We start from the raw sequence: 25,492 nt of genomic DNA on the forward strand, positions 1-25,492 counted from the left end.
ATTCGGAGAGGTCCAACATATTCTCAGTCTAGTATGATCATACGACCGTCGTAGTGGTCGGAGTCCGACACATTGACAATGGTTTCACCGACACCTCATTTTTGGTAACCAATGCTCATTCGCATGGCAACGGTTTAGCCCTTTCTTTATGATTGATTGTTTGTGTATGTGTTATGGTTTAACTGCTTATCTCACAGGGACAGTTTGCATCTATCTTTTCTTTATTATATAGTATTACTGTTGAGTCTTAAACTGGTGTTTTACTCATTCAACATGTGTTGTTGACAAAAATATATTTTATACGCATTTGTAGGTTATCAGCTTGGTTGTTTAGCAAGATGAAGATCATGTAGAGATGCTTTTTAGGATACAAACTTAATTAATCATTGTTGTAACTTCATTATATTTGATGTACTTAACTATAATTGTTTTATTTGAAATTATTAAATAGATATTGAAACTTATCATGTTGTAAGATAGTAACCTTGTGAGCTGTGACAATCGGTTCACGCCCCGGTATTTCCGCCGTTGTTGGGGTGTGACATAATTTAGTTTCTATTTGATGAATAATAACTAAGAATTAAAATATGAAACAATTCAACTTAAAAAAGAAAAAGAAAGATTAAAAAATTGAGACATCTTATCGTCACACAATTGATAAATTATAAAAAATATGAAAGAATTCTTAGAAATTTATATAATAATAAAATTGGGAGAATTGTGCTTCCCAATTTGTTCTTTCAGTTAATGAGGCTGTACCCACTTGGTTGTGAAAGACGAGTATCATCACTTTGAACGTGTCCTCTTCTATACTCAATTTATTTGTAACTGCATACTTACCTGCTTCTCTCTTCTCTCTCTCTCTCTCTCTCTCTTTGTTGAATCCACCGCCATCATGCCGTCCTCCACCACCGCCAACGGTCTATCTCTGGCTTTTGCCGTAGCGGTTTTGTTGGGCGTTTCAGTCAATGCCGTTGGTTGGATCCCAAGATGGTGGTGGATATTGTTCAGGAGGTCGGCCATGCCGGCGACAAAGCTACAACGTTGACGGTTACGACCTCGACCTCTACTGTTGCGACCTCCATTTCTGTTGCAAACGGTTTCGTATCGGAACCGTAGGTGATGGTGGTGTGGTGTTGACAGTGGTCTGAAGAGGTATGTGCTTCTGATTTCTACTGTTGCCGGGTTCCGATAGTTCCAAACCGGAACCCTACCTGGCGGTGGTATGGCGGTTACTGTTGACGGGTTCTACCTCAATAGTTTAGTTTGGGGTTTCTACCTATAAGCTTTCGCTCTATTAATTAATGTTGGTTTGTTGAAATGCATGGACTTATGAGTTCGTTCGAAAGTTTAGAGCTGAGTGTTGTTTGTTCGGTGGGTTCATGGCTTCAGTGGGAGTTTTGAGTCTTGGGTTTGTTTTTCTGATGATCACTCGACACTGATCGATCTGAGCATCCGGTTTTCACATTTGGGGTTATATGTTGCACGTGGTGTTCATGGCTTGAATGGTGTTTAAAGACCATGATGAATCTGACCACTGCATCATATTCTATCTCCGCAAAATAGATTTACTTCAGTTATGTGATATATGATTTTGATCTGATCTAACATTATTTGTTTATATATGTGGTTGTGAATGTGTGTGGATATATGAATTGCTTTTTAGTCGCCGGTATTGAAAATTGGGATTTAAACCATTGTGATGGCCGGTTCAAAAACGAAAAACAGAATAAAAAACCATTGTGATGGACTTCGTTGTATATGATTTTTATTATCTCGGGTGTTTTGTATCAATTTGTTGTATCATAACATGAATAGTCAATGCTACACAGTTTGTAAACGTAATTCACACGTTGCTACTGCATAGGGCTAATTTAGCATTAATGTAGCTTTACTTGATTCTTTCATGGCATATGGCTAATATGGCATCACAAGTTGAGCATTAACGTAAGTGATTGACTTGGGCACCATCAATCTTATGTTTCGGTAAACAACATTCAAATCAACCGTCACAGTTCTATGTTTCGGTAAACAACATTAAAATAGACCGTCACAGTTCCCCGCAATGCGGGATGAAATTACTAGTTATAAAAAAAATTGGGACAACTAGATCAATGTGTTAGGAACAACTTTCTTTTAGAAGGTTTGATCCAAAAACATGATGTTTGCACAATGTTTCTTTTGTTTGACCATAGAAAATCAAAGATGTGTTCACCGGTCAACTCGGGTTAGATTTGTGTCAAACCACGGGGCATTTTTTTTTAAAGTTGGTAATTTGTGGTTGTTCAAGTTTACCAAGGAAAGTCAAATTAAGTGGGTTTCGCATTGTTCGACTGGGTTCATAGCTTATCATTTCTACATTATTTTCATGACGTTCGAGAGTTGGATTCGTGGTTTATAACCTTTGAAGATGCTTGTTAAGATTGCAGTGCTTGAGGAAACTAAAGTTGAAGATGGTTAAGCGCATAAAAGTAAACGACAACGCAACAAGTTGGGAGATCCATACGGATTGTAGGTTCTCGAATGGATCTCCCAACAATGTATCGGATCTATCCGTGTTGAAGGTGAGCGAAAATCACCAACAACACTCGGATCGTGTTCTAGCCAAAAACCCGTAGTGAGAGAGAAAGTAGAAGAGTAGAAAGCGAATGCAAATGTGCAAGACCGTGAAGCATAGAGTATATTTTTCTATTTAAACTTCTTGTCCATAGGTTTATTACTTGAGCCTCATGGGCCGGCCCAAAATTATATAAACTAAATTATATACTACATAAGCCTACTAAATATCACCGTAAATTTTTTAAACATAGTTATGTATAGTATTTGTGCAAAGATACTAACTCAATTAAGTTGTGTAACATATAAATTACACGTTTGATGACATGCTTTAGTTTTAAATTTTCTTTTTTGAGAGAATTGAAAGTATTACACTCAATTTTTGATATATTGAAGGGTTAGGCTAAATATACCCCCTGGTTGCTTGAATCAATGATAAGGCCTGTTTGGTTTGTGATTTTCAAAGAAATTGAAATTGGAAAAATTTTCTTTGAAATTTATGCTATTGGTTGTTGATTGAATTAAAACCGGGCAACTTTCCAACAATCAAAGGAATTCACATTCCTTCCTTTATGTGATGGAATTCTCAACTTTCCAAACTAAATGTTCCAAGTATTACTAATATACCCTCAGTTCTTCTTCCTTCAAAACCCAAAAATAGATATTAAACATAAACCATGTTAAGGACAAATGAACGAGCAAACAATAAAGTATTAACCAAAATCAAAGTTAAAACACAACTAAAAACCATAATCAAAATCAAAACATGATACTTGTGAACAACTTTGATTTTTGGCTCCCTCATGGGCACATATCCGATCTCGATAAAGGGTTTGAAGCCAATCGATTCATTAGCAAACAATAAATATGACTATGGTTACCAAAAATCCTTTGTTTCATTGACGCATGTTTTGTCTATAACTTTCTTGGGATGAGTTATCGTAAAAATACATAGTTTCCTAAGAAGCTTAGGAATAGATCTATGCTTTTGGAATATGGTAGTTAATGATTTATATCTAGAACTAGGTATTAGCCCGCGTCACGCGGGTAACTTTAATTTTTATTTAATATAATTGTGATTATATAATTGTCTTGTATAAGCGCTCTCACGGATATATCAATTAATATGAGCTAATGATTTGGTGGATTAAATTCTAAGTTTGTTTTGAATAGTGCATTGGAATAAACAAAAATTTGCTTATCTAGCATTTTCAATTAAATACAGTTATTCCAAAGATAATAAGTATATATAGTTAAAGCCCGTAAAGTAAAACATATGAGATGCACAACTCTTACTAAATGCTAACACACTAAAAATATACGCCTAATCAAGTACATATGTTGAACATACAAAAACAATTATATAATATGATTATTATGAATTAATATGATTTTACATAATAAAATTCTCCTGTTTCAGTTTATTAGCATTTTAGAGTTTAGCCACCAACATGCAACACACATTAAGGACATGACCTACTTTTTAGTACATGTCTTCAAAGCTTTCTTTAGCAAACCTAGCCTCCATGTTCTTATTTTCTTTGAATTTGAGTTCACATTACCTTCTCTCTAAACATTACATTTTGGATGTCTTTAAGTTAAAAGTAAGCCAAACCCTTCCTTAATGGTTTTTGTTGTTGTCGTTGTTTCTCCTGAACGATCAACAATTATTCAGTAAACTCTTTGATAAAGGGTTGATAAAGGACAATGTACATTATGATGTTGTCGTCTAATAAATTGTTTTAAAGAGTAAACAACAAACAGTTTTCTCACATCATTAGTAAGGGGCTGTTTGGTTCATTCAGATCTGATCATTCAGATCTGAATGAGCCTATGTCTCATTCAACAACAACAATAAGTCTGAATGATTCAGACCTAATTTTAACCATTCAAATTTTTTTCTGTTTGGAACCAAACAGTCTGAAGTCTGAATGAATCAGATGTTTACATCTAAATGGTTTCATTCAGATATAAACAAACAGCCCCTAACATATCTCTATTCATATTAATCATCATAAATTTCAAATTATTGCTCAATGGGATGAAACACATACAAAAATACACATATTAGACTAACACAAAAAGATTTAACACATGCACACATCAAGTACATACGACAAAATTAAGAAAAACAGAAGTCCACATCTTTTTATAAAAACAACTAGATACACCTACAAAACTTTGTTTTTTACGACAAGACTATTATTTTGCCAAAAATATCCATCAAGAAGGACACAAAAATGACAGAATTTAAATTTTAATGTTAAATTAACCTGTTCTTGAACCTCTAAATCTTTAGAGGAAAAACTTGTGCAGAGCAACATCAAGAACACTCAAACATTTCATAAAACCTGCTTCTTCTATTTCAAGTTTGTCCATTTCACCCTCAAGCATGTTATAATAATATAATAATTATTTAAGTGGACAAAAAAACACAGAAAAATGTGTTGTATACTTGTAAATAAATATGTATTTACCTGAAATTATTACAATGATGATATCTACTCCTTCCATGTCATGTAGTCCATATAACATTTTTTTTCTGTATCAACTTCTTGCAAATAAGTTGAGTCATCATGATCTTTTTTTTCTTGAAAGTGCACCTTTTATCATACATATATGAATATTTTAATCTTCAATATAGTAATAATAAAAAAGAAAAGAACGTTTAACCAATGAAGGGTAAAACAATAAAAGGTCAAAAACTTTTATATTAAAAGACTAACATTTACCTATAAGTGAAGTTTCTTTAACCAGATTAGGATGTGGAATAAATAATTCCACATTAACAAACGTAAAATAACGAACGTAAATGAACGAACACGTTATCAGACATTGGGAGACATAAATAAACAAACACGACCTTACCAAACTGAACGAATGAAGCCTTGTTCGTGTTCGTTCTTTAAGCTATTATTAGACAAAAGAACAGTTCACGAACACACTACTGAACAAAATCATCAACATACAACATATGATTTTTTGATTTAATTATATAAGTGTGTTCCATCATCATATTATCAGTACCTCAACAACCATATATTATCAGTATGAGGAAAATCCCCTATAAGTATAATCATAATATGTAACATATATATAACATATATACATCCTAATGACCTGAGCTGCAACAACACGCATACCGATTATTATTTTAAATCAAGCAGCAGTTGTACACAACAGAGTAACAATAAACACATAATTAGTAGCAGAACAAATTACATAACATGGCATAATGGAGAATTAGGTTGAATAATAATAATTAGGTATATAATATACCTTCAAATGAAGCGGAACACCGGTATTAGGTCCAATAAAATAAGTATTTATCAGTAATTATATTTATTATACTTATTATCAGTACCTCCGTCATCATATTACTGATAAGTATTTATCAGTAATTATACTTATTATACTTAATAAGTAATTATACTTATTATCAGTACCTCCGTCATCATATTATCAGTACCTCAAAAGCATTTATCGATATCTAGAGGATGTGGTGGTGGTGGAGGTGGCCGTGGAGAGGGGCGATAGTGGTGGTGGCGGCTGCGGCCGTGGAGAGGGGTTATTTCGTTGCCGGCACTGGTGGTGGTGGAGGCCATGGAGAGGGCCGATAGTTCGTGATGGAGTTGGGAGAAATTTGGGATCTAGTTTTGATTGGAATAAAAGATGGTAGGAATTAATAACAATAAAGTGGATGGTAATGACCCATGTAAGATTCATATTTTAGAAAATGGGTTAAAAATATGAGAATGGATGAGAGTGTGACAAGTGGCATATAATAGTAGTTATTTATTAGAGTAGTAAGATGTGCTAAAAACTATATAATAGTTTTAATTACACAGTATGCTTTATTTTAAGTCTTCCTACAAAACAATTATTTCTTATTTGAACCATTTTCAATTTTTGTTTAAAGCTAATTGATTTTGGGTTTCACATGTGAAACTACAAATTTTGAGGCAACCCAACTATTCCTAATTGAGGTTACTTAAAATTAGTCTTCTAATATATTGTTTTTTTTATCTGTTGTTTGTCTGTATGTTCTTTTGGTGGAGGACCCAACATTCTTTAACATCCTTAATATGATTGTTTGACATTAGCCATTAATTCCTTTATGAACAAACACTTGATCTCTCTAAGAAGTAGCAATCGATGTCTGATGATGAAGTGGTGATGAAGAAACACTAAGTGACCCGGTACAGATTATAGATAATCTGGGGGTTAAGTAATGTTTCCCACGAATGAGGTCTAGCTGAGAAGGCTGTTCTTCAGGAGACCTGCAAAACAAACACCGTAAGCTCGTCACTGAGAAGGGGGGGGGTTCCTCCTTGTGACCACCCTCCGGCGTGAGAATCAGACTAGGTTGCTCTGAATATAAGTGTATATTAAGAGATTGCTAGATAACTGGATAGCAGATGATCTTACCATTCCAAGATGTTGGAGTATTTATAGCCGAAGGTAGGTTTTCTAGAAGGTACAGCCGGCTGAATAGTATTCCTGTTCAACCAACAGTGGATTACGCACAGGCCATACTGGTTGGTGGGTAGGTTACGGCCAACAGTAACAAAGTCGGCTGCACTATTCCACCAACTGTAGACTATGCACGTCCCACTGACTGTGGATTGTACGCAGGCCATGCTGGTTGGTGAATAGGTTACGGCCAACAGTAACACTATTCCACCAACTGTAGGCTGCGCATGCTCCACAGTAAGGGTTGGTGAGTAGGCAGCGGCTAATAGTGAAACAGTACTAGAGGGTGCTCCTCCTCGCACTGTTGTCGGTGAGCTGTCACCCTGTGATTGGCTCATGGGCTGTTCTGGTCAGATCGTCTGTCCTATCCATACCTTGGTAGGTATGGTACAAAAGATCTTTCAGAATCAGACTGGCTCATTTGGGCGGGATTGTTCCCGCCTTGCTCATGCCTTCACGTGACTGCTGAAGTAGCTAGTGTCTTGTGCGTGTAGCCCTGCTGTCTGCGGGTAGCCTTCCCTGATGGCTTGTATCCGCAACTGCGGGAACAGGCGGGGTACTTCACCATTGGGAGGCTTTCCCTGCGTGTACAGCTTGCGTACTGCGCGTAAGATTCTATGAGCATGGTGGGTCCGGCGGGAGCAGATGGCCTTTGCGCAGACGTCCCTGTTCAAGGTGAGTCTTGCGGGACCAACTGGTCTCTGCTGGGACCTACCTCTTCAAGTCCCCCCAGTCCAATGTTCTTCTCACGAATGTTTAATAAAGTGAGGTGAACTTTTGGACTTTAAGCAAGGGGTTTTGAAAAGGGTTTAGTTTTAAGGTTCTCCGTGGGGATTCTTCCCTCGGGTTTCCTAATGTCACTTGCAAAAATTCCCGATTTTTTTGCTTGATCTTTGGGTATGATGCGGGTAGGTATGTAACCTTCTCGCAAGTCAGGAGCGTTGAGTCTCACTTGTGTGGATTCTCCATGAGGTTTTAGTGGTTTTGAACATAGTGATCAATTATGTTTAAACCACCAATTCCATCCTGGAGCCTCAAACAATGTAGTTCTCGACCTTCCCGCTATGCGGGGGTGTTATTTCCGTTTCCGCAAGCATTGCCCAGAAGATCCTTCTTGGTTTCAATTCCCAGCGGAGCGCTAGGTACGTGAAGGGTTTTGCCTGAACACTGTACCCGCGCTCGTCTTACGGTTACTTTACTTTCAAGGTGCCCCTGGCATCAATTCCCTGCGGGTGCTAGGTATGTGAAGGATTTTGCGTGAACACTGCACCCGCACCCGTCTTATAGTTACTTTGTTGCCGGGGTATTCTTGGCTTCAATTCCCTGCGGGTGCAAGGTATGTGAAGGGTTTTACCTTAACACTGTACCCGCGTCCGTCTTATGGTTACTTGGTTGCCAAGGTAAGGGGTGTTTTCCCGCTTAATTTTGAATGTTTTTGAATTTTGAAATTCAAAAGGTTGGTAAGGATAAGAACAATCCAAACATCTGAAACGTCGTGCGACAGTTTCTTCTGACTGTGTCAGGACGTGCAGGAAGTTATGGTGACGTGACAGAACATGGTCATTCCAGTCGCTTTTTCAGGCGCGTGGGCGTGTTTTTTCGGGCGCGTGGCCGCGAAGTTACTGGCACGTCCTTTCAACAGCTGTTGCCAGCTTGCTTTTTGCCACGTGTCATAGTTTCATTGCACTGTCGATTTCTCTCTCCTCCGCATTAAATTCACCGCATTAATTGCGATTACTATATAAAGGGGGAGAGGGTTATTTGCAATTCACACTTTCACCTCTTCTTCTTCTTAGTGATTTCCGGCAAATACTCCCCTTTTTCAGGCAAGCATTTTCCCGAAATCACTCTTCTTTCTGCAAAAATGTCTTCTCATGATGCTGAAGCTGTAGCCGACGATAGGAGTACTGCTGGCGAGTGCCAGTGTGCTCTACCTGTCGATCAGTACCAGTACATCGTCAGGAAGTTCATGCTCGAGTCCCTCGAGCCTGAGTTTCCTGAATCTCACCAGACTGTGTACGATGCCCCCAGTGGCAAGATCGGGGTATATGCTGCATTCTTTGTGTATGGAAACCTTAGGTTTCCATTGACAAAGTTTATGTACCGTGTCCTGGAGAGGCACGGGGTGCACCTGACCGAGGTGCATCCGATGGCGATTGCCAAGGTCCGGCACTTCGAGTGGGTGTGCCGGATTCTGGGTATTGAGCCCTACGTGGACCGCCTGATGACCTTCTATACTTGGAGGTGCGTCCAAGGGTGGTACACCCTGACAACCCGTATTAAGGGTTTAAAGATCTGCGTGACCGAGCGCAGTCTCCGATCGTGGAAGCGGGAGTTCTTCTACATCTCTGCCCGCGCCATCCCTATTGCTATGAAGTTCAAGAAGGGTCAAGCGCTTCCGAGCCTTCACGCTTCCAGCTACCAGGAGGCGGAATGGTTCGCGAAGATATCCCGGGTCCAATCTCCGGTTTACCGGTTTGCGGAGTCCGGGATGGTGCTGCTGGGGATGAGCCGGGTATGGAAGGATGCGTCTCGGTTTCCTATCCTTCTCGAATACGGTTTGAACTCTATTCCTTATGGTATGTCTTGTCTTTCTTGCTGATATTAGTTTATTTTCTAACTGTTTCTTTTCTTTCAGAGGGGAATAATTTGGAGTCGCTCATGTTCCCGCGGGAAGCTGACAGTCCCGTGCGGGTGGGCACTCGTGCTCTGGACGACAATGAGTTGCCCATCCTGGAGCAAACGGCGGATAGGTTTGTGGAGGTCTATCCGCCGGGCCAAGAGATCCTGAGCCACCGGCGGCCAGGTAAGGAGATATTTTAGCCCGAACCCCTCAATGCTGTACCCGCTGTTGGAAATCCTTACATCCTATCTTCTTCTGAGGAATCCGCAGATGGTCCTCCCCTTGTGCGGAAGAAGAAGACTGCTGCCGGCGTGAAGGGGAAGGAGAAGGCCTCCACAGCTGATCCAGTGGTTCTATCTGACACGGAGTCAGATAGTGAAGAGGTTGCGGGGAAGCCCGTTGGTGAGAAGACCACTGCTCCGGAGGCTACGACCGTTACCTCCGGAGAACCAACGAAGACGACGGTGACCGGAACCAAGAGGCCGGCTCCATCGGGTTCCTCCCCGCCCGTCCGTACGTTCAGGGTCAAGAAAACCCGTAAGTATAATCATAATGCCTTTGTAGATTTGTCACTTCATAATTTTCTTTTAACACTCTGTGCAGGCGTGAATGTTGATGCAATCCGGGGTGAAATGCAGGGGAGTACCTCCTCGCCAATGACGGTAGGCTCGGTCAGCCTTCCTGAGGCGTCGACCCAGTCGCCTGCGCCTGCATCCGCTGGTCCAGTTGCTCGTTCCGTCGAGCCAACTGTTCTGGCCGAGATGACGTCACCGTCGGCCGTGAGTGCGATTTTTACAGCATCCTTCACGGAACCGGCGGTTACTGCTGCTTTTGAGGAGGCGGCGACCGCGGCGGAGACCACGACGGCGACCACGGCGGCTGCCACCATGCCCGCGCCACCGGCAACGACAGCCGGACCATCAGGTACGCGCAGGGCTTCCCGCCGATCTTTGCCACCTTCCCATCTGCCTGACCTGTTGGATGGATTTCCTTTAGGTTCAGGTGATGGGTTTGGCGGATATCGGCCTGTCATTGACCCTACAGGTGCGTAGGGTTCCTTTGTTTTTCCCCCTTTTTTTTTTTTTATCTTTTCCTTACTGTCTTTGTTTCTTTTGCAGTGTCGGATTCCAATGAAGTGTATGTTCCACGATGGAACATACGCCGAGGAACAACCCTTCGTACCCCTGTGGAGTGCGTGGACTGGGCTCGCCACGCTGCTCCTCATGGTGCGTTGGGGGAAGCCATGGCTAGCTACCAGGAGGGTAGGCTAACCAATGAGCTTCGGGTTCTCCAGGCCCGGATGCAGCCGCGCATCGAGCTGCTTTGTCGTGAAAACGACAAGTTGAAAGCAGCTCGTGCCAAAGACGTATCTGAAGCGCGTGCTCTCCGGGAGGAGAACCAACAGCTGGCGGCAGCTGCCGCCGCCAAGGAGAAGGCCTTCAAGGCCCTCGAGGTTGAAGTTCAGGCGCGACTCGAGGCCCGTTCCAAGGCTGCCCAAGCTGTGAATGAACAGCTTCGGCTGGCCAGGGAAACTGCGCGAAACGCAACCGAGAGGGTTGCCCAGGCTGAAGCCGTTGCTGAGCCTCTGCGTTTGGAGAATGAGGAGCTGAAAGGCAAATTAGAGGCTCTCCAACGCGCTCATGATGCCTTGGCAATGGAAGATGCCAAGAAACTCCAGGAAATCCTGGACCAGAGGGGGGTGCTTGACCAAACCGAGCGGAAGCTTAAGGGCGTCGAAGAGGCTGCCGCTAAGGAAGTTTTACTTGCCAACCTTAACAAGAGCGAAGCCGAACGCGCCCATACCGAAGCTCAAGCTGCCCTCCAATGGCTTCTTCGAGAAGCGTTGCCTCAGGTATGTTTAGATTTATCTTCACGCATTTCTTTTGTAAGAGGGTTCTAACACTTGTATATTTTTTTTTTTCTTTGTAGGTTGTGCGTCGGGTCTTTTCAGAGACCTCCTACGATGATGCTATGACCGCAGCCCTCAACGCTTCTCATGATGATGGGGAAAAAGCCGGCTTCATGCTTGGTCTAGGGTTTGTTGAGAAAGGCGTCCCGCCTTCCAACTTCCCTTTGTTCGATGTGGATACCGAAGCCATTTACGACCAAGCATTGAACCAATACGCCGCCTTCCCGCATCCAGTGGTGGAAAAGGTGGATGAAGTAGCTGTTGCTGATGATGGGTTAGCTGTCCTCAAAGCTTTCCTCGAACCACCCCGTTCTTCTGACGGAGCGGGTCCTAGTGGAGGCGGCCCTGAAGCTTGACCCCGAAGATCCCTTTCCATTGCTTAGACTTGTATAGATTCTCTTCTAGGCGGGTAGTAACCCGGCCATTCTTGTAATATATTACTGAAATATAAATCTTTTTGCGTATAAGATTGTTATTTCCTTCTTTGGATTCCCTGCTTTATAAACTCATGACTTGCATACTTAGTTTAAGTTAGCAATTTTCCAAGTGTTCTAGAATAAGTTAACCTCTTGAACGTGGTTGATGATGGGTTAAAGTTTCGCTTCCTCTTTCGTGATTGTGCGGGTAGAACCGTCACTTGCACTTGGTAGGATGGCTAAACTTTAACCTTTATCTGACCTGCGTGCAGGTTTTCCTCATTTCTAAGTATTTAGGATAAGTTAACCTTTGAACGTGGTTGATAGTGGGTTAAAGTTTCGCTTCCTCCTTCGTGATTGTGCGGATAGAACCGTCACTTGCACTTGGTAGGATGGCTAAACTTTACCCATACCTGACCTGCGTGTAGGGTTTCCTTTTTCCCTTGTAATTTTTTTTTTTTTTTTTTTTTTTTTTTTTTTTTTTTTTTAGGATAACCTTTGAACGTGGTAAATGATAGTTTAAAGTTTTGCTTCCTTATTTGTGATTGTGCGGATAAGACCGTCACTTGCACTTACAAGGGTGGCTAAACTTTACTTACATCATACCTGCGTGTAGGTTTCCCTTATTTTTAACGTTGTGTTTATACGGGTTTTGCCGCCTTCCACACGTAACGACTTACTTCTCCCCCTTTGTGGTAAACACCGGCACCAGTGGGGAGTTCATAAGAATAAAGGTAAACACATTATGAAAGGAGAATCATTTCCATTAGAAGTGGCTCTTGGCCTTTTCTTTACAAGTTTTGGAATTGATCTACATATAACATTTGCGTAATTGAGCTCCATTCCATGTTCTTGGGATGGGAGTGCCATCGAGCCTTTCGAGCCGGTATGCGCCCTTTCCCAGAACTTGTTTGATAACATATGGCCCTTCCCAGACTGGGGCCAACTTTCCTGGGCGTTCTTGGTTCGAAGCCTCGTTGTTACGCAGTATGTAGTCTCCTTCCTTGAAGTTGCAGAGTTTTACCCGCGTGTTGTAGTACTTTTGCATTTGTCGTTTGTAATTCTCTTCACGCACTGCGGCTAAGTCTCTGCGTTCCTCGGTTAGCATAAGATCCAACCGTCTTTCCGCATCATTGTCTTCTGGCTGACTCAAGACCCTTGGTGAGGGTAGACCAATTTCGACCGGAACCATGGCTTCCGTGCCATAAGTGAGGCTGAACGGGGTTTCCCCCGTACTGGCCTTCTTCAGCGTTCTGTTTGCCCAAAGGACGTGCGGAAGCTCGTCCACCCAGCCGGATCTGTGTTTCAAAAGTCTTTTCTTGATGCCTTCGACGATGCTCTTGTTTGCTCTTTCCACCTCACCATTACCTTGCGGGTGTGCCACTGAGGTAAAGGTGTGGGTGATTTGAAGTTCTTTCAGCCACTGTTGTAGCTTCTTGTCAGCAAAGTTGGTGCCGTTATCGCTCACCAAATTCTGTGGAAGTCCAAAACGACAAATTATAAATTCCCAAATAAATTTTTTGATATGCTTTGCGGTTGTTTGGGCTAAAGGTTTTGCTTCTATCCACTTGGTGAAGTAGTCGATGGCTACCACTAGGAACTGAACATTTCCTGCTGCTGTAGGAAATGGGCCTGTCACATCGATGGCCCACTTCTGAAATGGCCACGAAGAAGTGACTGGAACCAGTTCGTTTTTTGGGCGATGCGTGTTAGGTGCGTAAAGCTGGCAAGACCTGCATTTTCTGATGTATGCCAGTGCATCCGTATGCATCCCCGGCCAAAAGTATCCCGCGTTGTTTAGCTTGGCTACAACAGCGCGGGGGCCTGCGTGTACCCCACAGATGCCTTCGTGTACTTCCCTTAGGAGGTAGCCGGCATCTTGGTTGTCCACGCATCTCAAGAGTGGGCCAAGAAAGTTACGTCTGTAAAGGATGTCATTGACGAGTTGATAATTCAGTGCTTTACAGCGTAGTTTTCTTGCCTGTGTTTTTGACTCTGGTAGTATTCCCGCTGCAAGGTAATTTATTATTGGTGTCATCCATGTTTCTGTATTCTGGATGACACAAATTTCCTTGTGCGGGACTGATGGTGCTTCGAGGAGTTCAATGCGGATGTCCTTTCCCAAGTGGGTGAAGGCTAGTGATGCAAGCTTGCTTAACGCATCCGCAGATTTGTTTTCGCTGCGCTTGACGTGTATGACTTTACAATCACTAAAATCACGCATAAGGGTTTTTGCCTGGGCGAGGTACAGGGCCATGGTGTCATTCACAGCCGTGTATGTTCCATTTATTTGGTTGGCCACCAGCATGGAATCCACGTGGGCTTCTAAGTTTTTCACTCCCATCTTACGCGCAATTCTCAAACCGGCCAAGAATGCTTCATATTCGGCTTCGTTATTCGTACTTGGAAAGTCCAGCCGAATAGCGTAAGTATATTCTTGGCCTGCTGGGTTGGTTAATTTTAACCCTGCGCCTGAACCCTCGTTACTGGCTGCTCCATCAGTGTAGAGTCGCCAGACATCATTGACGTCCCGTGCTGGGGAGGGTTGAGCCTCCTCCTGGCACTCTTTTTCCCGCGAAACGGGGACTTCTGCAATAAAATCGGCCAAGACCTGGCCTTTTATGGCTGGTCTTGGCTTGTACTTAATTGCATATTCTCCCAATTCAATTGCCCATTTGGCTAGACGTCCCGATAATTCGGGTTTGCCTAGAACATTTGAGAGTTTGAAGTTGGTGAGAATGGTGATTGGGTGGCCCTGGAAATATCGTCTTAGCCTGCGTGAAGCGTGTATAAGTGCTAAGACCAATTTTTCGAGGGTAGAGTACCGGGTTTCTACGTCTGTTAGTACACGGCTAACATAATAGATTGGCATCTGGATGCCCTTTCGTTCTACTAGCAAGACTGCCCCGGTTGCTCTATCTGTTGCGGAAAGGTATAGGATTAACTCCTCTCCCGCTTGTGGTGCTGTAAGCGTTGGAAGTTCGATCAGGCGTGACCGAATCTCCTGAAAAGCTGCTTCCGCTTCTGGTGTCCAGCGGAAGTGCGTTTTCTTCAGGCAGTTTCTCAGTGTTGACACGAAAGGAAACGACTTATCCGCATGGTTTGCCAAGAAGCGATTAAGTGCGACTAGTCGCCCATTCAGTGTCTGAGCCTGTTTGATGGTGGTAGGTGATTCCATTTTAACAATGGCTTCGACCTTTTCAGGGTTCGCTCTAAAGCCATCTTTAGTAACAATGACTCCCAAGAACTTCCCTTCTTCCATCCCAAATGAAGACTTGCTCGGGTTGAGCTTCATGTTTATCTTTCGGAGCGTGTTGAAAGTTTCTTCAATGTCTTTCAACATCGCCTCAGGCTCGAGGCTTTTGATGACCAAATCATCCATATAGACTTCCAAGTTTCTCCCGATTTGGGCATGAAACTCTTTGTCCATTAGTCGTTGGTACGTGGACCCTGCATTCTTAAGTCCGAATGGCATCATTTTATAACAAAATGTACCATCGGGCGTCCGAAATGCGGTTTTGTCCTGGTCATCAATGGCCATGTGGATTTGGTGGTACCCCTTATACGCATCCAAGAAGCATTTAAGGCGAAATGGCGCCAACGAATCCACTTTGAGATCAATTTCTGGTAACGGATAACAATCTTTGGGGCATGCTTTGTTCAAATCTTTGAAATCTATGCACATGCGCCATTGTTTGTCATTCTTCGGTACCATTACGGGATTTGCAACCCATGTTTGATATCTACTAACGCGTACGATGCCTGCGTCAAGGAGTTCCTTGACTTGGGTTCTACACGCGTTAGTTTGTTCAGGCCCCATTACCCTGCGCTTTTGTACGATTGGCGTAACAGCCGGATCACATTTGAGCTTATGCTCCGCCTTACTTCGGGGTACACCAGTCATGTCAGCTGGTGTCCACGCAAAGATGTCAGCGTTTTTCTGCAGTAAGCGCTTGAGTAAGGTGCGGGTGGGATCAACAATTGTTGGTCCAATGGTAACGGCCTGGTCGGGGTATTTGCCATTGAAGGCCCATTTTTCTGGTTCAGTGACGGTTGGTTTAGCCTTCTTCGGTTTGGGTTTAGATGAGACAGATGCAATGCATACCTGGGGAATGCCAGAGATCATTGCTACACCCTCAGCTGTTGGCCATCCCATCATGCCGTGGACTGAAGATACCACGGCGTTGAATCTTGCCATCCCATCTCTTCCGAATAGGATGTCGTATGTGTGGTGTGGCTTTTTCATCACGACAAAATCCACGTCTTCTGTGCGTGAATGATTCCCATCAGTAAGAGTAACGGGGAAAGATAGGATACCCAGGGGTGTTTCTGTACTGCCATCAAACCCTTCCATTGAAGCGTAGACCGTTTCCAAGCGTTCCTTGTCTTCATCATCCAGCTTATCAAAGAACTGCCTGTACATCACTGTCGACGAAGCGCCGTTGTCAGCAAGAGTGCGGGAGGTGATGTAGTGCCCCAGCTGGCTTCTGATGACGATGGGGCCTTCTTTGCTGGGGCCTCCTGGCACTCGCGGGAAGCGCACCTCAGCTTCCTTCCACGCGCATGGTTCTATCACCCGTCTTTTTCTTCCTCTGACCTTGCCATGAACCATGTTGATGCTGATGTCGACGGGCTTTCGTCCGTTACCTCTGTACCGGTTGTCATTCCTTCCTCCTTTCCTGATCGATGCCACGAGATGTGCAAGCCTTCCATCCTTAACAAATGTTTCAATAATATCCTTCAAGGATGTGCACTCTTCAGTACCATGACCCTTTGTCCCGTGGAAATCACAGGATTTGCTTTGATCCGCATTAGGTTTCTGCCGGATCGATGGGGCTTTGGGCCATGGCAATTTTTCCGTGGCAAATATCTCCGTGACGCTCTTTGTGAGTGGCGTCCACCGGTGTTTTCGATTTGAAGGGTGTGTGTTGTCCCTTCCGCCAACAAGAGGGCGAGAGCTGGATGAGGTGTCAAAGTTTACCCTTGACTGCCAAATACCTAGCCTCCTCTTTTTGTTGTGCCGGGCGATCCGGACATTGTTCTCTCTTGTCCTCTGCGTGTAGAGGTGCGTATTCTGGGGAAGGTCCCTTCCCAGTTGCTTTTCCGTCTCGGCAAAGCGCTTTGCCGCCGTCATGATGGCATCCCATGTGGATGGCATGCCATCCTTACCCGTCAACGTGCGGATAAGTTCTGGGTATTCGGCGCCTTGGATGAAGGCGGCGCGAACCAGATCCTCACTTATGTTGCCGAGACTAAGCTTTTTAGAGTTGAAGCGAGTGATGAAGTCTAGTAAAGATTCATCCTCCTCTCTCACGCAGTTTAGGATCGTCCACTGCTCTTCAGTGTACTTCCTCTGTTGGCTGAAGTGCTGGCTGAACTTGTTCTGAAAGTCCGCCCAGTCATATATGTGGTGGATCGGTAAACGATCGAACCATGCCCTGGCTGCTCCGACCAGAGTCATCTGGAACATGTAGCACCACGTGGGTTCCGTCCAGTTGCTGACGGTAGCCCCCGCAATGAACCTGTTCAGATGGTCGTCTGGGTCGGATAGACCATCATAAGTGCCAATGTTTGACATTTGTTTGGCACTTCTCGGGGCGATTGCCTCCGCAATGTCTCTTGCGAATTTTGACCTTCCTGCATTTGTGGCAGTTGGTCTAAAGGTTTTGGAGAAGTCACGCGGGTTTCTCTCCGCGATTGGTTTAAAAGCTTCCCCAAAATTCCTTTTTGGTTGGATGTCCGTGTCCTTACGCTTCCCTTTCGCCTTATGGCGAGGGTTCGCGTCGGTATCAGACTCCAACTCGTCTTCTGAGTACTCGCAGTCACTGCTCATATTGAGGTGTTGGCGAGTACTGGTGAATTCGTCAGCCTGTTGAGCTGAACGCAAGCGTTCATCCAATTCGGCTTGGAATTCTCTTTGCCGTGCTTCGGCCCACGCCTTCACTTGATCTAGTGTTTGGCGAGGGACCTTCGTTCGTTTTTCCAGTTGGGTATTGGTGAACCCCAATGGAATATTTACTCCACTTGCCCCGGCTTGGGTAGTCGGGGTAGTGTTCGTAAGGATTGTATAACCGCCGGTGTTCCCCCCAGTTGCTGGGGTGGTTACCGGGGTTTCTTGGTCAGTTACAGGCCTTTGGACCGGAGTAACGTTAACCATTTCTTCAGAAATTGTGAAAACTAAAATAGTTCTAGCTTTTATGCACGGATGGCGCCAATGAAGAAACACTAAGTGACCCGGTACAGATTATAGATAATCTGGGGGTTAAGTAATGTTTCCCACGAATGAGGTCTAGCTGAGAAGGCTGTTCTTCAGGAGACCTGCAAAACAAACACCGTAAGCTCGTCACTGAGAAGGGGGGGGTTCCTCCTTGTGACCACCCTCCGGCGTGAGAATCAGACTAGGTTGCTCTGAATATAAGTGTATATTAAGAGATTGCTAGATAACTGGATAGCAGATGATCTTACCATTCCAAGATGTTGGAGTATTTATAGCCGAAGGTAGGTTTTCTAGAAGGTACAGCCGGCTGAATAGTATTCCTGTTCAACCAACAGTGGATTACGCACAGGCCATACTGGTTGGTGGGTAGGTTACGGCCAACAGTAACAAAGTCGGCTGCACTATTCCACCAACTGTAGACTATGCACGTCCCACTGACTGTGGATTGTACGCAGGCCATGCTGGTTGGTGAATAGGTTACGGCCAACAGTAACACTATTCCACCAACTGTAGGCTGCGCATGCTCCACAGTAAGGGTTGGTGAGTAGGCAGCGGCTAATAGTGAAACAGTACTAGAGGGTGCTCCTCCTCGCACTGTTGTCGGTGAGCTGTCACCCTGTGATTGGCTCATGGGCTGTTCTGGTCAGATCGTCTGTCCTATCCATACCTTGGTAGGTATGGTACAAAAGATCTTTCAGAATCAGACTGGCTCATTTGGGCGGGATTGTTCCCGCCTTGCTCATGCCTTCACGTGACTGCTGAAGTAGCTAGTGTCTTGTGCGTGTAGCCCTGCTGTCTGCGGGTAGCCTTCCCTGATGGCTTGTATCCGCAACTGCGGGAACAGGCGGGGTACTTCACCATTGGGAGGCTTTCCCTGCGTGTACAGCTTGCGTACTGCGCGTAAGATTCTATGAGCATGGTGGGTCCGGCGGGAGCAGATGGCCTTTGCGCAGACGTCCCTGTTCAAGGTGAGTCTTGCGGGACCAACTGGTCTCTGCTGGGACCTACCTCTTCAGGTGATAATCGGGGCAGGGATTTGCGGGTTAGCGACCGCCCTCGCTCTTCACATGAAAGGGATCAGAAGCATAGTGATGGAGAAATCAGAAAGTCTAAGGAACGTCACGGGAGCAGCGATCACGATTCGACCAAACGGGTGGCGAGCTCTAGATCAGCTTGGTGTCTCCGACATCCTCCGTCACACTTCCATCCCTTTGCAAAGGTCCATCATATTTTTCTCGTGGACAAACTTTATTTTTTTAATTTAACATAGTAAAAACCGATGTTCTATGACGAGTAAATTGTTTGGTTCTTATATTGTATCTGATACTTGTTTATAATATTGTTTCTCCTATCTGATGTTAGCTAATGTTTAATTATCAAATATTCTTTAATACTTTAATGATTATTTTGAGATATGTTGTCGCGTGTTCTTGTAACTTTTGGTATGTGTCCTCACGAATAAGTTAGTGACGTTTTAGCATGCTATATGGTACCATTTTTATACAGGGAAAGAGTTGTATCACTTGACGTTGGGAGACTAGACGAAATATTATTGTAAGTTGTTATTATAATAACGTAAACAATTTTTTTTTGTGACAAACTCAAGGCATGCATATGTGTTTATGATCACCTTCAAATGGTGTTCTTCACTTTTTTAATTTTCAAACATTTGACATCATAATCTAAATTGTCGAGTAACCAAGAAATCAAGTTAAGAAAACCAGAACCAATTGTTAATTATCCACTCATTTATAATATATTCCAGATAAGTGTCTAAAGTGTAGACGTATTTATCTCGTATGATTAAGTTGGTAATCTTAAAATTCAACGAGAAGTCCTGTATATAAAATTTAATGACATCATAGTTTGACATTTATCAGTTATGGTCTTTGTGAGATAAAATGAGAAAAATATAAAGGATTGAGCCATTATACAATTGAAAAACCTTCTTATATATAAAAATATGTAAAGAGCGCATATATATTGGGCTAATTCTTTTAGTTGTTTTTGTATATTAAGGTACCACTGTGTTGGTGAAACACGTTGCTTGAGAAGGAAGGATATCATAGACACTCTTTATGCTGCACTTCCACCCGCTACTGTAAAGTTCGGTTGCCAACTTGAATCTATAAAATTGGACCAACACAGTACTAAACAAATTCTTAGATTCATCGATGGAACCACACTTATTACTAAGGTACTGACATCATGACATGAGTATAATAACTACACCTAGTCAGCACTAATGGATCCAATGATTTCACTGTTAATAGAAAACTAATTATCAATAACAAAAAAGAAAATCAGTAATAGATAGTTCAAACCACAAAAAGGAAATGAAAAAATATATATAATTTTATAATATCGATCCGTCTATAATCTCCTGATGATCAGCGAGTGAGGTATGGGTCAATGCTTTTTTGACAACACGCCTTCATGATGATGATATGTCAATGAAACACCCTTCGTTGATCCGTTGGTAAATTATCATTCTTTGGTAGAAACAATTCTAGTTTTGAGTTAGTTTCTTGATAATAATAATAATAATAATAATAATAATAATAATAATAATAATAATAATAATAATAATAATAATAATAATAATTCCTAAAATTGTGAGTTTGTTTGTGTTTCTGGTTATCAATTCGTTCTTGACTTTCCCCACTAGCTAACCTTCATCCACGGATTACCGACTACTATCACTTCCAAAGAGAGCTGCAACATTTTCTCCAACGTTGAAGGTCCTCAAATCTATAATGTTTCTTTGTCATTGTAGGTTGTAATCGGTTGTGATGGTGCCAAGTCCATAGTTGCCGATTTCCTTAACCTCAAGCCTACAAAGAAGTTTTCTTTATGTGAAGTTAGAGGCTTAACAAACTACCCATTCGGTCATTCCTTTACCTACGAGTTCACTCGTTTCAAGAAAGATAACCTAGTTGTGGGTAGAATTCCCATCATAACTTGGTATATTGGTTCTGTACACAATCAAGCATTTCTAAAGGTAGTTTTGTTATCAACTTTAAGTCTTTAATTATGTTTATTATGACTTCAAATGTTACATAATAACTTGTTTCATTTTACAACTATGATGAACAGATGAGAAATTTTGGAAAGATCCCGAGATGATACGACAACACACCCTACAGTTGCTAAGCCATTATCCCGAAGAAATTCAAGAAATGATTAAAACCACAGACCCTAATTCATTATCGTTGAAACAATTAAGATATCGCGCCCCATGGGACTTATTAACGGGCACATTCTCTAGAGGTACAGTGATAGTTGCTGGTGATGCTATGCATGTCATGGGTCCCTTTTTGGGGCATGGTGGTTCAGCCTCGCTAGAAGACGCGATCGTCTTGGCTAGAAATATGGCTCAAATTATGGGTTTGAACCATGTCCGTAAAGTGGAGGAAGCTTTTAATCGGTTTGTAAGGCAACGGAGGATCAGAGTGGTTCGATTGTCATTGCAAACATATCTCATTGGCATGATATCGGGTACTTCATCGTGTCAAAAGAAGTTTATATCTATCATGTTAGCGACTCTTCTTTTTCGAAATCAGATGAGTTATATGGATTATGATTGTGGTGATCTTTGATAAACATAATTGTTTATCGAGTTAGTGCAAAGATATAAACTCGAATAAGTTGTGTATTATGATTGCAGGTTCGATTATATATAAGCGTTACATATAGATGGAGTACGTAAATTGTGGTGCACTAGTGAAATATGAATAATCATGGCCATATTATCAAATTAAAGACAACATTAATCGTAATAATCGAAGTATTCGTAGCTATACAAAATATGTATATTTGACTACATATGAAGAGATTACCCTGCTTAGCCCATTAGTAATTAGCCCATCATCTTTTGGGCCCAATAATCTCAAAAGATGGAACACGCGAATTTTAGGGTCCGGGTAACGCATATATATAACGGTCAGGACACTCCATTAATCCTGAATGCCTTTTATACACCAACCATACAAAATTACACACATTGTTTTAACTATTACAAGGCTTGCATCTAATTTACTAAGTATGATTAATTTGATAAAATTATGAGGTGTGGGCATGGTTGTACAAATCCCGACTATGTGCCGATTAATCCCAGTTAATCTCAATTAATGCAAGATTAATTGCTAGCCTTCACTTCACCGCCCGACTAGCGATTACTATAACACTGGGTGCAGGCTGTATTTAAACTAATATATAGCAAAAGGGTGTTGTTTGGAAGTTGTTAGAAAGATAAGGAGTTGTTTATGGAAATACAAGAGGTGTATCAAAGAAGTTGGAGAATGGAGACAGCTAGCAAACTTATAACCTGCGAACAACTTAGAAAGGAATCCACATTCCTTTTTCTAAAACCGGTGAAACGTGCATTCTTCTCCTAATCAGTTTAGATTTGTTTGGAATAACTATTTTAAAATTGTTGCTTATTTTTTTAACAAAAAAACATAAGGATTAAGAAAAAAAAATGAGAGAAGTGGATTTATAATATTTACAAAATCCCATAAATATAAGACCATGTGCAGTTATACTCTTCATCTAGAGGTCTTTTGTGATACGTGTCGTCCAAGTCAACAATGAGGCATTTTGCAAAAAAGTTGTATAGTGGTAAAAAATCTCATGATCATCCTAGCCTTATCATCAATATAATATTTTTTTTGTCCCTTTCTCTCTCACACATGGGTGTTTCCTACAAAATGATTTGAACCAAATTTTGTCTCACGCCTCCGAGGATGGCGTTTGGGGCATTTTAGGTGGATAAAACGCGCACTACACATGGTCTAATATGGTTGGGTATGCGTACATTACATGACTTTTATCGATTAAAGATTGCTTGTATATTAAATATTATATCATTATAGAAACTATACTGGTTATATAGTGAAGGATTAATCTTGAATTATTAGTAAAATTAAAGGTTTATTTAATTATGTTTTAATTTAGGTATTTGAATTATAATAGGTTTAGGAAAGATATGTCTTGGAGAGCAAGTTTAATAGGTTTATAAATAGGGTCTAGATTATTAGTTGTTTTTGTGAGAGTTGAGAGAGAGTTAAGAGAGAGTCAAGGAGTCTCATCTCCATGTACGTTTGATAAGTTCGTGAAGTTCGTTTGATATATGAAAAGAGTCGAGGGTTGTCAACCCAATATCTCGTGTTCGTTTGTTTGATAAGTTCGTTTGATAGATTGTTTGATCCATCTGGGCCAACAATTGGTATCAGAGCGAAGGCTCGCGGTTCTTGGACTTAGAAGATTAGTGTTTGCCGTTAGCGGTTTGCAAGAGGAAGAGGAAATCATATTATTTGTGTTTGATTTCTTATTCTCTTTTCTTACGTGGAAAGCTACTGCCAACATATTGATGTTATTATTGTTCAACAATAAAATAATGGTTGTAATATATTACTCACGTCACCATCTTTTGTGTGATCAAAAGTGGGGATTTAAAGGAGTTAGAAATTAATTTGAAATTCACATCAAAATTTGTCAGAGCAGTAAATGTTTGTGTTCGATCAAGCCGAAGTAAAGAAGTAAAGGTTTTGTTCTTTGTTCGTGAGTTTTTGCCGACATTACCTCATATTAATTAAATCAAGTTGTTAGGTGACGAAGACTCGTTACACACGAAGAACACGATTGTGAGAGAAGAGTTGTCAGAGAAAAGTTTGTGTGTTTGTTTTTTAATTGGAGATTGGTTTCGGGATCGGGAGTCAATTCCAACTATACAAAAGTAAAGAGAGGAAAGACAAGATGGTGTTTGGGGGACTTCCAGTATTAACGAAATCGAACTATAAAGCATGGTCGACCACAATGGAGGGGTTACTGAAAGAATATGGTTTTTGGGATGTTATTGAACCTACAGTCGGTGTAGCTATAGATGAAAGGAAGATGTATACAGCGTTAGGGTTCATATGTCAAACCCTACCGGACGATATCTTGGTACAAGTTGGCATGCTCATGAATGCTAAGGAAGCATGGCGTGTTTTGAAGATTCGATTTCTCGGATTTGATTATGTACGAAAGGAAGAAGACGAAAAAGCAGCTCAAGAAGCCGCTGAGAAAGAAAGATTGGATAAGATCGTTGAGAAGAAAAGATTGGATGCTATTGTTCAAGAAGAACAGGCACGTAATAATGAAGCTCGGGAAGCTGCAGAGATAGAAGAAGCTTTGCAAGCTGTTTTAGAGAGTGAAGGAAAAGAAAGGTTGAATGAAGAAAAAGAAAAAAATTCTTCAGAAGAAGAAGAAGAGAAGATGGAGAATCTTAAGGTATGTTTTTATTACTCAAACAACATTGAAGATGAGAAAATTGATAAGATAAGTGAGCAGAAAGAAAGCAAGAAATTTGCTACTGATGATGATTAGAGGAATGATATTGTAATGAATGAAATGAATGATGCATCTAATAAGTCTGCAGATTTAGAATTGTGTGTGAAAGTTAACAATCGAGCATTTGTTGATGAAAAGTCAGAACCGAATGAAAGGTTGAGAAGAATTGCCAGAATGGAAGGTCCAGTGGGGTCTGATAAAGAAGGAATGAATAGCCCATCTGCAAGTTTTGATGAGCAAATAAAGAAAAGAAAAGTGAGAAAGAAGAGCGTGGAGAATAAAGTGGTGTGTGAGACAATGTGGATGGTTTGAACGATGAATGTGAAGAACTTGTTAAACAAGTTTGTTACAAACAACTGAAAAGAAAGGGTAAAGATGAACCAATGATTAAAATTGAAGAGCTAAGAGCGTTATTAGGAATTCAAGACCTTGGTGGTACAAAAGAGATGAACAATTCAAGATTAAGGGGGTGAATGAAGGATTAATCTTGAATTATTAGTAAAGTTAAAGGTTTATTTAATTATGTTTTAATTTAGGTATTTGAATTATAATAGGTTTAGGAAATGTATGTCTTGGAGAGCAAGTTTAATAGGTTTATAAATAGGGTCTAGATTATTAGTTGTTTTTGTGAGAGTTGAGAGAGAGTTAAGAGAGAGTCAAGGAGTCTCATCTCCATGTACGTTTGATAAGTTCGTGAAGTTCGTTTGATATATGAAAAGAGTCGAGGGTTGTCACCCCAATATCTCGTGTTCGTTTGTTTGATAAGTTCGTTTGATAGATTGTTTGATCAATCTGGGTCAACATATAGCAACTTTTTCCAATTTATAAAAACAAATGTTAGGGACTTCATTTAAATTTAAAATACACGGTTTGGTTTTTAAGTCGGTATAATTAAAATGTATCATTATTTGACTATTTATAGCGAAGCTTTGTAGTTTGAGCTAAGAGGTATGCGAGCGCTCATA

The 25,492-nt window shown here is 41.6% G+C and overlaps 1 pseudogene across 1 annotated transcript in view; it reads left to right on the forward strand.

Annotated features, from left to right (window-relative positions):
- LOC143572726 (monooxygenase 1-like) overlaps nt 1-21,906 on the forward strand; it is a 52,642-nt pseudogene extending 30,736 nt beyond the window's left edge. Inside the window, exons 3-5 of the transcript XR_013142312.1 lie at nt 20,214-20,391; nt 20,971-21,198; nt 21,291-21,906. The product of XR_013142312.1 is annotated as a monooxygenase 1-like (transcript). The remainder of the gene's footprint in view (nt 1-20,213; nt 20,392-20,970; nt 21,199-21,290) is intronic.
- The last annotated feature ends 3,586 nt before the right edge of the window (nt 21,907-25,492 follow it).

The sequence above is a fragment of the Bidens hawaiensis genome, unplaced genomic scaffold (assembly GCF_021521415.1).
Source record: "Bidens hawaiensis isolate Kalapana, Puna unplaced genomic scaffold, B.hawaiensis_p1.1 tig00025998_1, whole genome shotgun sequence".
NCBI classification, from domain to species: domain Eukaryota; kingdom Viridiplantae; phylum Streptophyta; class Magnoliopsida; order Asterales; family Asteraceae; genus Bidens; species Bidens hawaiensis.